Below are 12,495 nucleotides of genomic sequence, written 5' to 3'. Positions count from 1 at the left end.
CCAGCGATCCCACCAGCAACCTGACCTGGCAGGGATCGCTGGAGCGTCGCTACACGTGGAAGCATGCTGCGCTTGGTAACTAAGGTAAATATCGGGTAACCAACCCGATATTTACCTTGGTTACCAGCGCACACCGCTTAGCGCTGGCTCCCTGCATACCTAGCCACAGTACACATCGGGTTAATTACCCGATGTATACTCTGCTACGTGTGCAGGCAGCAGGCAGCTGGCTTCTGTGGATGCTGGTAACCACGGTAAACATCGGGTAACCAAGAAGCCCTTCCCTTGGTTACCCGATATTTACCTTCGTTACCAGCGTCTGCCGCTCTCACACTGCCAGTGCCGGCTCCCTGTTCCCTGCATACATAGCCACAGTACACATCGGGTTAATTACCCGATGTGTAGTCCGGCTACGTGTGCAGAGAGCAGGGAGCCGGCACTGACAGCTGAGAGCGGCGGACGCTGGTAACAAAGGTAAATATCGGGTAACTAAGGTAAGGGCTTCTTGGTTACCCGCTGTTTACCGTGGTTACCAGCGTCCACATAAGCCGGCTCCTGCTGCCTGCACATTTAGTTGTTGCTCTGTCGCTGTCACACACAGCGATGTGTGCTTCACAGCGGGAGAGCAACAACTAAAAAATGGTCCAGGACATTCAGCATTAACCAATGACCTCACAGCAGGGGCCAGGTTCTTGCTGGATGTCACACTAAGCAACATCGCTAGCAAGTTTTGCCTCAGCAGCGATGTTGCTAGCGATGTTGCTTAGTGTGACAGTACCTTTAGACAGCTGCTCATTCTGGGCTTAGCAATCAGTGATTTCCAGCTGGCTATGTATGCATACTTATAGAGCTAAGGCTATCACTCCTACCAACCACGTAAAGGGAATATGCCATTAGGATCAGCCTATCTAAGGTATATATATTGGCATTCATGTCATAGAAATTAGGGTATGTAGGTACTAGAATGTTCTATAGAAATCCATGTGTTTCTTAATGGTAAGAAGAAATCAACATTTTTCGGGAAATCTCCTTCTTAACAATGAATGTCTGCTGTAATCTCCAATTGAAGGTCACTGAGAGCCGGTGCAGAAATGCAGACCACACAATATAGCTGGTATAAATTCTTTTATAGTAAGGTGCACATGTGATGTGCTTTATTATTGCAAGCCTTTTTATAGAACCATCATGGGTTAATCTTTTAGCAAAATTCCTAAGTATACCATTAGTTATATTAAAAGCATATGCAGAAGGCTTGTGACATTTATACATTTTTTGGGACTTCCTCTCCAGCCCCTCCTATGTTCCGACTCCATAACTTGCTAGGTCCCTGTCACGTAATTCACAGTCATAAATTCGGACTTGCACAGATGCAGCCGGCCATTGTTATCAATATATTCATTCTGTTCATTTTCTTTATGATATCAGCTGCTGCTTTGATAGCTTGATAGCTTTTGATGTGCTTTGAAAGCACAGTGTGGGCAGGTAGAACAATGTGGACCCCCGGTGCCATTATAGGGTAGTGGTTGTGGCAGAGAGTTGTAGTAAGCATAACACAATACATTGTCTTTCTTATCACATACTTCTTCCGCATAACTTTCTTTTACAATTGCGCAGAGTACTCCATACCAAGCTTAGGCTGTCCCAAGAAATCCCAAAGTTTCCTTCTGCTCTATCAATGCCTTATTCCATTGTTGATGGTATAATCAACCAGATTCTGACATACTGAAAACTAGCATCAACTTCTTCATTTTTTTTACCTTTTTTTCTCTTTTCTTTTCTTTTTTCTCTTCACATGTTTCTTGTCATTCTGGTGGGTAACCAAATCACGACATTTCATGTTTCCGGACTTAAGCCACCATTGGACTTAAAAATGGACTTAAAGTCATTCAATTGTTGGGAAATTTTCCGACCAGTTGTGATTTCTGAGACAGTACCTAACATCATATCCACTCAGGGGAACACCCATGTCCACTCAGGGGGACACCCAACCAGGACCTTGATTGGCCTTTTCCCTCTACTCAGAAAATGGCTAGTCCAAAGTCTTTAGCAAGGGCATATACTTTGTCCGGGCCGGATGACATTTAAGTCAGCCACTGCCACCTATCAACTGTACCTGATCTACACAATACAATTCACACTGAAAATCCAGCGTCAGAAAACACAACAAGCTAGACATATACACGAGAACAATTTCATCAGACACTTACAACCTTTTTGGGTTCTTTAAGGTCGCCCAGGAGGAAGGGAATCGGGTTGTAGAGATAATGCCATGAGACCGACTAGACTACCCCAGGCTAATGGGGGCCGCCCAAGGACACAGATAAGAGAATGATTATAAATCAAAATTCTTACCGTAGTGGAGTTGATCAAGCTCCAAGTTGGGCAGTCTGCAGTCACCACAGGGATGTCCAGTGTCGGTCTCCTAAGTCTCAGTTCCTTCCTGGAGCGATCCGAGTCACGTAACCAGCTGTTAAGGAGAAATTCCATAGTTTTTCGGAAAATCTCCTTCTTAACAGTGAATGTCTGCTGTAATCTCAGATTGAAGGTCACTGAGAGCTGGCGGAGAAATTCAGACCCCACAATACAGTTGGTATAAATTCCTTTCTCAGTAAGGTGCACATGTGACATGCTTTATTATTACAAACCTTTCTATAGAACCATAATGGGTTAATCTTTTAGCAAAATTCCTAAGTATAGCATTGGTTAAATTAAAAGCATATGCAGAAAGCCTGTGATGTTTACTCATTTTTGGGACTTTCTCTCTAGCCCCTCCTATGTTCTGACTCCATAACTTGCAAGGTCCCTGTCACGTAACTCACAGTCATAAATTGTTATCAATATATTCATTCAGTTCCCTTTTTTCACGATATCAGCTGTTGCTTTGATGTACACATGCTTACAATCTCTATCTTCTTACTCATATAGAAAAAAAAGCTTGGTTATAGAAAAAGTATATAGAAAAATATATTGGATTCTCACAGTAGAAAAGCACATAGAAAATATATTTTATTCTCACATTAATATATAAATGAAAATGAGCTGTTCATGACTATGGATCTGACACAGATCTCCTTGAGAATCTACCTCCAGAGCTTACTTTAAGCCTTTCACGATCAAGGACTTATATATACGTCTTGGCCGTGTCTGTCCCTTTAATGTGGGCTCACGCGGTGAGCCCACATTACTCCCTGCACATGTCTCCTGATCCAATCAGTAGACATGTAAAGGTAACAGTCGCAGGTGGATCCTCTATCCACCAGCGCCTGTTGACCCCTTGGATCGTTCTGTCAAACTCTGCCAGCAAGAGCTAACACGCACTGGCAGGGATCATATTTTTCCCCACCACTATTAGCGGCCCCCTGACACGAGCCTTAAGCTCCAATGGGTTGCCATGACAGCGTGGAGTCACATGATGACCCCTGTCGTTGCCATGCTGTGCTTCCTGTGAATGCCAGCACTCACAGGAGAACAGCTTTTCTTCTGATCAGAGCAATGCTGAAGCATTTTCACAGCACATGGAATTTTATTCCGATTTTCCGGTACAATATGGGGTAGAGTGAATGGTGTAATGCAAAAGTACTACTCGTCTTGCAAAAAAAAAAACCTCTCAAATATATTGACAGAAAAATAATAAAAAAAGAGTTATGGCTCTTGGAAAAAGGGGACAGGGGGGACAAAAATGAAAAATCACCCTGAGATGAAGGGGCAAAATGAAAAGGCGAGTTAAAGTGAGACATGTAGGTTAGGAGAGCAGACTCTCAGTCATTCCATGTCTCACATAGGTAACTTCCCTTTTCATTTAAAAACGCTCTTGAGGCAGATTGTAAGGAAGTTCTGTGTCCAGACTATAGCTCTTAAAAGCTCTTTTACATAATAAGAAATATGTAGATTTCTTTGAAATAAGACCTTGAATCACAGTTTAAGGTATCATTTTATTCAGCTTCCTATGACCTATATGCTTAAATAGATGGCTTAGGAGGGTTGATCCTACTGACTGATTCCCTTTAACACCTAAGCCCAGATTTAGCAGAGATTTAAATTAATAAATATAAATTATGATTTCTAGTGAATATTTTCTTAAAGAACTATATATCTAACTGATCACATTATCCTGCTCTATAATATGCTGCTGTGTGACATTTTTGAACAGCATTTTTAGAGTGACAAGTGTGCTTTATGATTATTGATTAATTGTTATTAGCTGATTAAACCTAATGGGAAAGCAAGTGCTGTCAGGACCATCATACTGTATGTGGGGTTATGGAAAACATGATACTGTATGGGGGATGCTGAGAACTGATAGTGGGCTGCAGATTGAAAGGCTTGGCACAAGCCTCAGGAAGGCCAAATAGAGTTTAAAGTAGTGTACCTGAGCAAATATTTGGAAGGGAAAATGTATGTGTGGCACCCTGTCCCTGAGTCACCACAAATAATAAGTTCATGTGTATTTCAATATGTCTAACGTATTGCCAGCTTTAATGAGATTTGGTTTTCTCTGCTGTTCACTAGAAATGCACATTTTCCCACACTCCCTTACTGAGGCTTTCCCCGTGAGCTAAAACCATAGCTTGAGAGTGTGCCCTGGTAGGAGAAAGGGGAGGAGCTTAAGTGTGAGGTAAATTCAGACAGTGGCAGTTCAAGTCGGAGTGAGGTGAAGTGAGGAGTGTAAGGGCAGAGTCACACTTGTGTATGACTCGCACGAGTGCAATGCTAGAAAATCTCACATTGCACTCGGCCCCATGTAAGAGAATGCTGCATCTGAGATCTGCAAATTTTTCCTAAACCCTAAACGGACTGAAAAAAAAATCGCAGCATGCTGTGAATATTTGCGAGAGCCATGTCACTCACATTATACAAGTCTATGGGTGCAAGAGAAACATCGGACTGTACTCGGATGTCATTCAAGTGCAGTGCGATATACGCACTGGCTGACAATGGAGGGGATGGGGGGATTACTTAATTAATGCAGCTGTGATCCAATCTCAGGAACGGATCACAGTCACATGACACTCGGCTCACGCTCACAGCAGAGCCTGAGCCGAGGGTCATTAGCATATCGCATCCGATGCTCTCACATCAAAAGCAACACGCAAATTTGACTCTACCCTAAAGGGACACTGTCCAGTCCTGAGGTAACTGTTTAAACCTCTTGAGGGGCCAGCTACAAATTGGCAAGGTATCAATCTCTAGGCCACCAGTACTTGAGTCTGGAAAGTTCTAGAAGAAATAGTTAGTTTTCCTTCAGGATTCAAGTCGCCTGCTCGCCATAAGGAATTAAAGATCAAGTTCTTTTGTTAAGAAAATCCAAGCATTTCAAAAGACCTATTCCCGTACCATATACGGGAAGTAGGGGCAGGAGGAATACACTACCACCACACAGCAAAAAAGCCAAACTCTCATTAGGGCAGGAAAAAAACACCATCATTGTGAATGCTGCGAGAAATGTTCTGGAATGTTCTACAGAGCTCCAGTAAACGATAAAAGCTCCCTGTGGTGTCTCTGGCTGAATAATTCTCTGCTGCACCATCACTATCTCAACATCCCCAAAAAACAGCCCTAGTTGGGGGGTGAGGAGACAACCCTCTGGCACTAAGCATCACCACCTAACTCCTGGGGACCTCCAGCAGTGCCCGGCCATACCAAAGCCGAACATCCCAACTGTCGTCACAAACTCTTTATATGTTTAGTTTATTTTTCTCTCCTCCTCTTTAATATTATTTTTAAACTCCCATTACAAAAGCCTGTCGCTTGCGCCTCGTACGGCCACATCACCACTTGGACCCACCACCGTATCATCAGAGGTCTACTGGGAGCAGCACATATGGCTGCTTTTGTGTGCAAAGCCTGCATGTCATGTAGTAAATGGTAAACGTAATACTGTGACAGCTTGTGGATACATAACTCACAAAACATTAAGGATATTTGGCTTTCGGGTGAAATTTCAGGATGATCTTAAAATGCACTCTAACCTTTTCAGATGAACTTAATGCAGTCTTCTCTAAACCTTTGAATGTAGATGTCCAACCGTTCAATGTTTCAGTACTTTTTGCACAACTTGCTGTTTTCTAACAAGGAGCTGAATGGCAAAATTCACAACAGGTGTTTGATCTATGAATTGCCAATAAAGTTCATGGTTCAATTACCAAAATTTATTGGACGATTCATGGATCAAAAAGTCATGCCGTTCATATTTTGACATCATAAGACCAAGATGAGAACTAACAATTGATGCCATTGGTACCTCGCCATTGTGAGGCTTCAAGCAGGATGTTCTCATACGGAAGTGGGCACTGAGCTTAAAGTGTCACAAAGTGTCATCAGCAGGTTGTAACAGAGATGCAGAGAGACTGGAAGAGTCACAGAAAGGCATAGAAGTGGACATTCTTTAGCCACATCCCACACTGATGACCGTTTCATTGTGAACAATTTTATTCTGAACCGGATGATGAATGCCACACAAATCCAGGCACATTTTAAGGGAGGTGAGAAGAGCCCAAGTGACTCACCAGATCATTTGAAATCATTTACATCAGCGTGGACTTCATGCTACAAGGGTATATGACTACACCATCATGCACAGGCATCATTGTCTTGCAGCATGAGGGAACCGTGGGCCTCAATGCAGTTCACGCTGAGCAGAAATTATATTGGAGACATCAAGAAAAGAGCTATGTATCACTGTTGTCACCAGACGAGTCTTTGGTAGTGATGGTGGTGTTACAGTGTGGGCAGGTGTGTCTGGTCAATACAAAACTGCCCTACACTTTGTGAATGGTAAAGTGACAAGCCCCTGCTACTTGAAAAACATCATTAATACAGTCATTGTGCCTCTGCATGAATAACACAGGCCTAATTTCATTTTCATGGACAACAATGCTCCAGTTCATCAAGTTACATCATCAGGAACAGCTGGTATAGACTGGGGAACCTCATATAGAGTAGCCTGTACTTTCTTCAGAACTGGATCCCATAAAAATATCTATTTAAGCAAGCATTGTTGACCTTAGGTGGTATAGGTGGTCTCCTTGACTGGAGACTGCCCTTCCCGTGGTTGTTTCTTCCCGGTGAAAGACCTGGCTAGTTTCCTGCCAGCGTTGAGAAACACGTGATGGTGTCTCTGCGGCTTTCTTATTTGCATAAAAATATCTATGGGATCAGCTGAGTCGCTATGTAGAGGCTCGTCATAGCTCTGTACTCCAGAACCTCAAGGACCTGAGGGCTGTTCTTCAAGAAGAGCGGGACGCTATGCCTCAGCAGACAATAACTCAACTTGGAATCAGCAAGCTATAACGTTGTCAAGCTGTAATTGATGCTCAAGGCCACATCACAAGTTATTGAGACATTGACATTTTTGGGGTGTATACCCACCATTGTTGTTGGCTTTTGTTTTAATAAATTGAGATGAGGAAATCCCCATTGCATGCTTATACCTAAATGTTGTACTTTCATGATAAAATACCACTACAGAGTGAACATTTTACGATTTTCATAAAATTCACCCGAAAATCAAATATCCCCAACTTTTTGTGAGCAGTGTATGTTGATCATAGTGGAGAGTGATTTGTAGAGTTCTGTACAGGCCACAGTAGAAGATGGGTGCACTATAAACTTGAGTGGGCTTAGCTTTGGAGAAGCAAAAAGAATTGAAGTAGATTCCAACACCAGATAGGAAACCATCCAAAAATAGTATAAAAATATAAGCTTCTTTATTGGATCTTCATATGCTGGGTGCCGGCGCCGGTAAAGGAGAGGCAGAGACAGGGGCTGCGGTTCCAGGTCTTTTACTCACAAGTAATTCAGGCGCTGCCCCAGAGTACCGGTCTCCGCCACGATGGGCTCCAGCCGATCCTGAATCCGTGGAAGATCAGATCCAGTATGTGTCAGTCAAAGGAGTCATTCCTCCTTTGATGCGCTAAGTCTCGGATCCCCATGGCGTGAAGCAATTCTGGATCCCGGTGTCAGTAAAGTGTTCCGTTCTGTATGTTGATAGCACGGTTACGATGTGGGGCCGGTCGAGGACCTCAGCCCTGGATCTTAATATGCTATTTGGCTGCAGACTCGGTGGGATGGGTCCGGTGACTGTTCTAGCTGTTCCCCGTGACCCTTGCAGAGTTGGTAGATAACGTGAAGTATATCTGCCCTAGGGTTCTGTACCCCGACAGCACCGGTCCTGTGGAAGCAGCCTCCTGCTTCTCCCCAGCCACCCTGTTGAACACCTTGGCCCACAGAGCTGCTCGTGACACATCCGCTCTGCTCTGTGTCTGAAGCTGTTCTCCCTCTTGTTTGTTGTAGTTGTGTTGTGTGTCCTAAGCTTTTGCCCCCAGCCACTGCCACCGGCTGGTTCACTACTCTGACTAGGTCAACCTGCTCTACCCACTGTGTGCTCCTGACTTCCCCTGGTGGTTGCTTCTCCCTGACCCCGAGTCCCCGGTTCCAGTGGATCGGGGAGCCCCTAGTGCGGTGGTGTCCTGTAAACCCACCGCTGTAGTGACTCCCTACTGTGACCCGACCCTGGCCCGGTCCCTATTGGGGAGAGCAACTCAGTGTTACTGCATGTTTGTGTGAGTGGAAACCAGTACCGACTTTCCTTGGACCCAGAATAAGTACTACACCCTAAAGGAGGTGCAGTACCCTTTGGTGCCTGAAGCCTCAGGGGTGCCACATTAACACCCTTTATTGCAACATGAAATTCACTAAAGGGTGCAAGATTACAAAATGCAGGGGAGTGGGACATTATGTGTTTTACCTCTGTCTGTCTATCCATCCATCCATCCTAGCTTTTTAGGCTATGGTCCCATGACCAGGGTTTGCAGCATTTCGGACGCAGAGTGTTTTCGCTGCGTCCAAAACACTGCACTGTGCAGGACAAGCACAGTGGAAGGAGTTTTAGAAATCTCCTACCCACTATGCTTTTTTTCTCTGCAGCATAAACTGACCTGAGGTGCGGCTTCCCAAGCCACAGCATGTCAATTGTTCACTGTAGAGTCAAGAGTTTTCTCCACTGGGAGAATAGAGCTAAAGTCCACAGCAGCCCGAACCCTGATTGTGGGCACAGGCAGCTACGTTCTCAAATGGACAACACTCACATCTCTGCAGGAGGGCTGGTACAAGACAGTGTCGCCAGATCATGGGCACATGTTACGTCACCACCGGAGTCTGCTCCAGCGACTTCTGCTCTGATCGCCAGGCGACGCCGTGTTCCTGCCATGGATGGTGCTGGTGATGGGAGAAGAGTCGATGCCAGAGGTGGGCGCAGGCTCCGATCATCCACTGGGCTGGGTTAGCTTGGGATCTGCAGTACCGCTGGCTGACTGTGGGTGGCATGTGTCTTCCAGCTGAAGTTGCCAGCGTTCAGCTACAGCCAATGGGAAGACACCACACCCTTCTTATTTCCCCTCCTGTCACATGACCACTGCCAGAGATAGTTCTGATTTTCCTGGCTCCTGTTACGTCCTATTCTGTTTGGTTATTCCTGTGTGCTGACTTCTGCGTGTTTTCTGACTACCCTTCTGCCTGCTGTTTATGTACCTCGCTGCCCGATTCGGATTTGACCTCTGCTACGTTTGCTGACTACGTCATTGCCTGCCGATTCTGTCCCTGTTCCGCAATTCCTGGTTTGACCCTGCCTGACTACTACTCTCATTGGACTGCAGCCTTCCACAGGTAGTGATCTCCAGTTCCCTGTCTAATTCTAAATCCCTGTAGAGAGGTTAAAGGGTTTCAGGGTTCTGGGGGTTCTGCTTGGTGAGTGGCTTCCCTCTAGCCTCCCCTTTACAGCCCATCTGAGTCTGTGGATTTAGGCAGGCGTTACATTATCTCTGGCCCATCTAACTAGGAGAGGAAAAAAAAATGGATTCTCTCCATGCTATGCTAAATCAGGTGCACACCCTTTCTGGCCTTGTACATGGACTTACAAAGCAAGTGCAGGATCTCAGGTCTGCTCAGGTCCAAGCCCCTGCTGCAGCACCTATCTCAGCATGTCCAGAGTCCCGTCGACTGCAAGGGAGCAGATCACATTGTGGAGCCGAACATGGAGTGCCTGGATCAGAGAGGCAATCGCTTCCAAGGCAGCAGCACCACCTGAGCGGACCCCAGGATACCCGCTCAGGTGCCCAGGTACTTCCTGCAGACCCTATGAGGTTAATGTTACCTGTCTCATTGTCTCACCAGGGAAAATCTGTACGGCTGCATGCCTTTGTTGATTATGGCTCTGCTGCTAATTTTATAGACACTATTGTAGCAAAAGAGCTGGGTTTGACTTTGCTAAAGTTAAATGCACCTATTAGAATATCTGCTATTGATAGCACCCCTCTCACTCAGGGTGTGGTTACCTTTGTAACTCCAGAGATCTCCATGCTTGTTGGTGCTCTGCATGTAGAATCAGTGTCATTTTTTGTTCTTGAGAACCTGATGTCAGCAGTGGTATTGGGCATGCCATGGCTGCGCAAACATAACCCGGTCATAGACTGGCACCAGGGTGAGATTGTGCGCTGGAGCCCTGAGTGTCAGGAGACGTGCATGTCTTTATCTGTGAACCTGACTAGAGCTGAACCTATCTTCATACCTCATGCATTCAGGGATTTTGCTGATGTCTTTTCTGTATCTAAATCTGAAAAATTACCTCCGCACAGAGATTATGACTGCCCCATAGATTTCGTCCCCAATTCTCGACTCCCCAAGGGTAAAATGTATAATCTTTCTGGTCCGGAGCGTCAAGCCATGAAAGATTATATAGCAGACAGTCTGCAGAGAGGGTTCATCAGACCATCCAGGTCACCAGTTGGCGCTGGATTCTTTTTCGTTGATAAGAAAGATGGTGGCCTCAGACCTTGTATTGACTACCGTGAACTTAATGCTATTACTGTAAAGAATTAGTACCCTCTGCCACTCATCCCTGATCTCTTTAACCAGCTCATAGGAGCCCGGTGGTTCACCAAGCTGGATCCAACTCTAGCCTTGGAGTTGGGTACCAGGTATGGTTATCCACACGGAATATTAAACTCAAGGTCCCTTCTGCTAAGCTGGGTCCGAGGTTTATTGGACCTTAGGAGATAATCGAGGTAATTAATCCCACAGCTTTCCGCCTGCAACTCCCCCCATCCTTTAAGATATCGAATGTGTTCCATAAGTCCCTCCTCAAGTTATATCATGTCCCCATTCACCCCGTCAGTGACCCTCCTCCTCCTGTTTTAGTTGAAGGTAACTTGGAGTATGAGGTACAGAGAATACTTGATTTCCGTATTGTCAGAGGGCGGTACAGTATTTGGTGCATTGGAGGGGTTACGGCCCTGAGGAGAGGTCATGGGTCCCTGCGAGCGATATTCATGCTAAGGGTCTGGTCTGGCTGTTTCACCTCCACTTTCCTGGGAAGCCAGGTTTTGAGGGTCCGGAGGCCCCTCGTGGAGCGGGGGGTACTGTTACGTCACCGCCGGAGTCTGCTCCAGCGACTTCTGCTCCGATCGCCAGGCGACGCCGTGTTCCTGCCGTGGATTTGCTGACTACGTCATTGCCTGCCGATTCTGTCCCTGTTCCGCAATTCCTGGTTTGACCCTGCCTGACTACTACTCTCATCGGACTGCAGCCTTCCACAGGTAGTGATCTCCAGTTCCCTGTGTAATTTCAAATCCCTGTAGAAGGGTTAAAGGGTTTCAGGGTTCTGGGGGTCCTGCTTGGTGAGTGGCTTCCCTCTAGCCTCCCCTTTACAGCCCATCTGAGTCTGTGGACCCAGGCAGGCGTTACAGCACATAGTCTAAAAGTGAGAAATTTGCTGCTACAGCAACATTTTTGCGCAGTACCTGTGGATTCCAAATGCTTACTACACCAATGAATAAAATCCTTGTGGGGTCTAGTTTCCAAAATGGGGTCACATATGGGGGTTTCTGATGTATAGGTACCCTAGGGACCCTGCAAATGCGATATGGTGGCTGCAATTTATTTCAACTTGTTCAAAATTCAAATAGCGCTCCTTGGATTCCAAGCCCTCTTGTTTGTCCAAACAGGTTTTTGACCACTTGTGGGGTATCCCTGCGCTTATAAGAAAGTGGGTAACAAACTGTGCGGTCCACTTTTTGGTGTTGCCTCTTGAAAAAGTGAGAAATTTTGTACTAAATCAACATTTCAAAATTTTCAATATGACGGTCTAATATTATCAAATTCTGTGAAGTACTTGTGAGTTCAAAATGCTCACTGTACCCCTAGATAAAATCCTTGAGAAGTCTAAATTCCAGAATGGGGTCACTTGTGGGAGATTTCTGCTGTTTAGGTGCTTTAGGGGCCCTGGAAATGCGACATGGCACCCGCAATCTATTTCAGCCAAATTTGTGTTCCAAAATTCAAATATTGCTCCTTCTATTTCGGGCCCTCCCATTTGTCCAAACAGAGGTTTCTGACCACATGTGGGGTATCAGCGCACTCAGAAGAAACTGGGGAACAAATCTTGGGGTCCATTTTTTTCCATTCCACATTGCTTTAGTTCCTGTGAAGCACCTGAAGAGT

The sequence above is a fragment of the Anomaloglossus baeobatrachus genome, chromosome 3, assembly GCF_048569485.1.
Source record: "Anomaloglossus baeobatrachus isolate aAnoBae1 chromosome 3, aAnoBae1.hap1, whole genome shotgun sequence".
Lineage (NCBI taxonomy): Eukaryota > Metazoa > Chordata > Amphibia > Anura > Aromobatidae > Anomaloglossus > Anomaloglossus baeobatrachus.
This window is presented reverse-complemented; position numbering follows the sequence as displayed.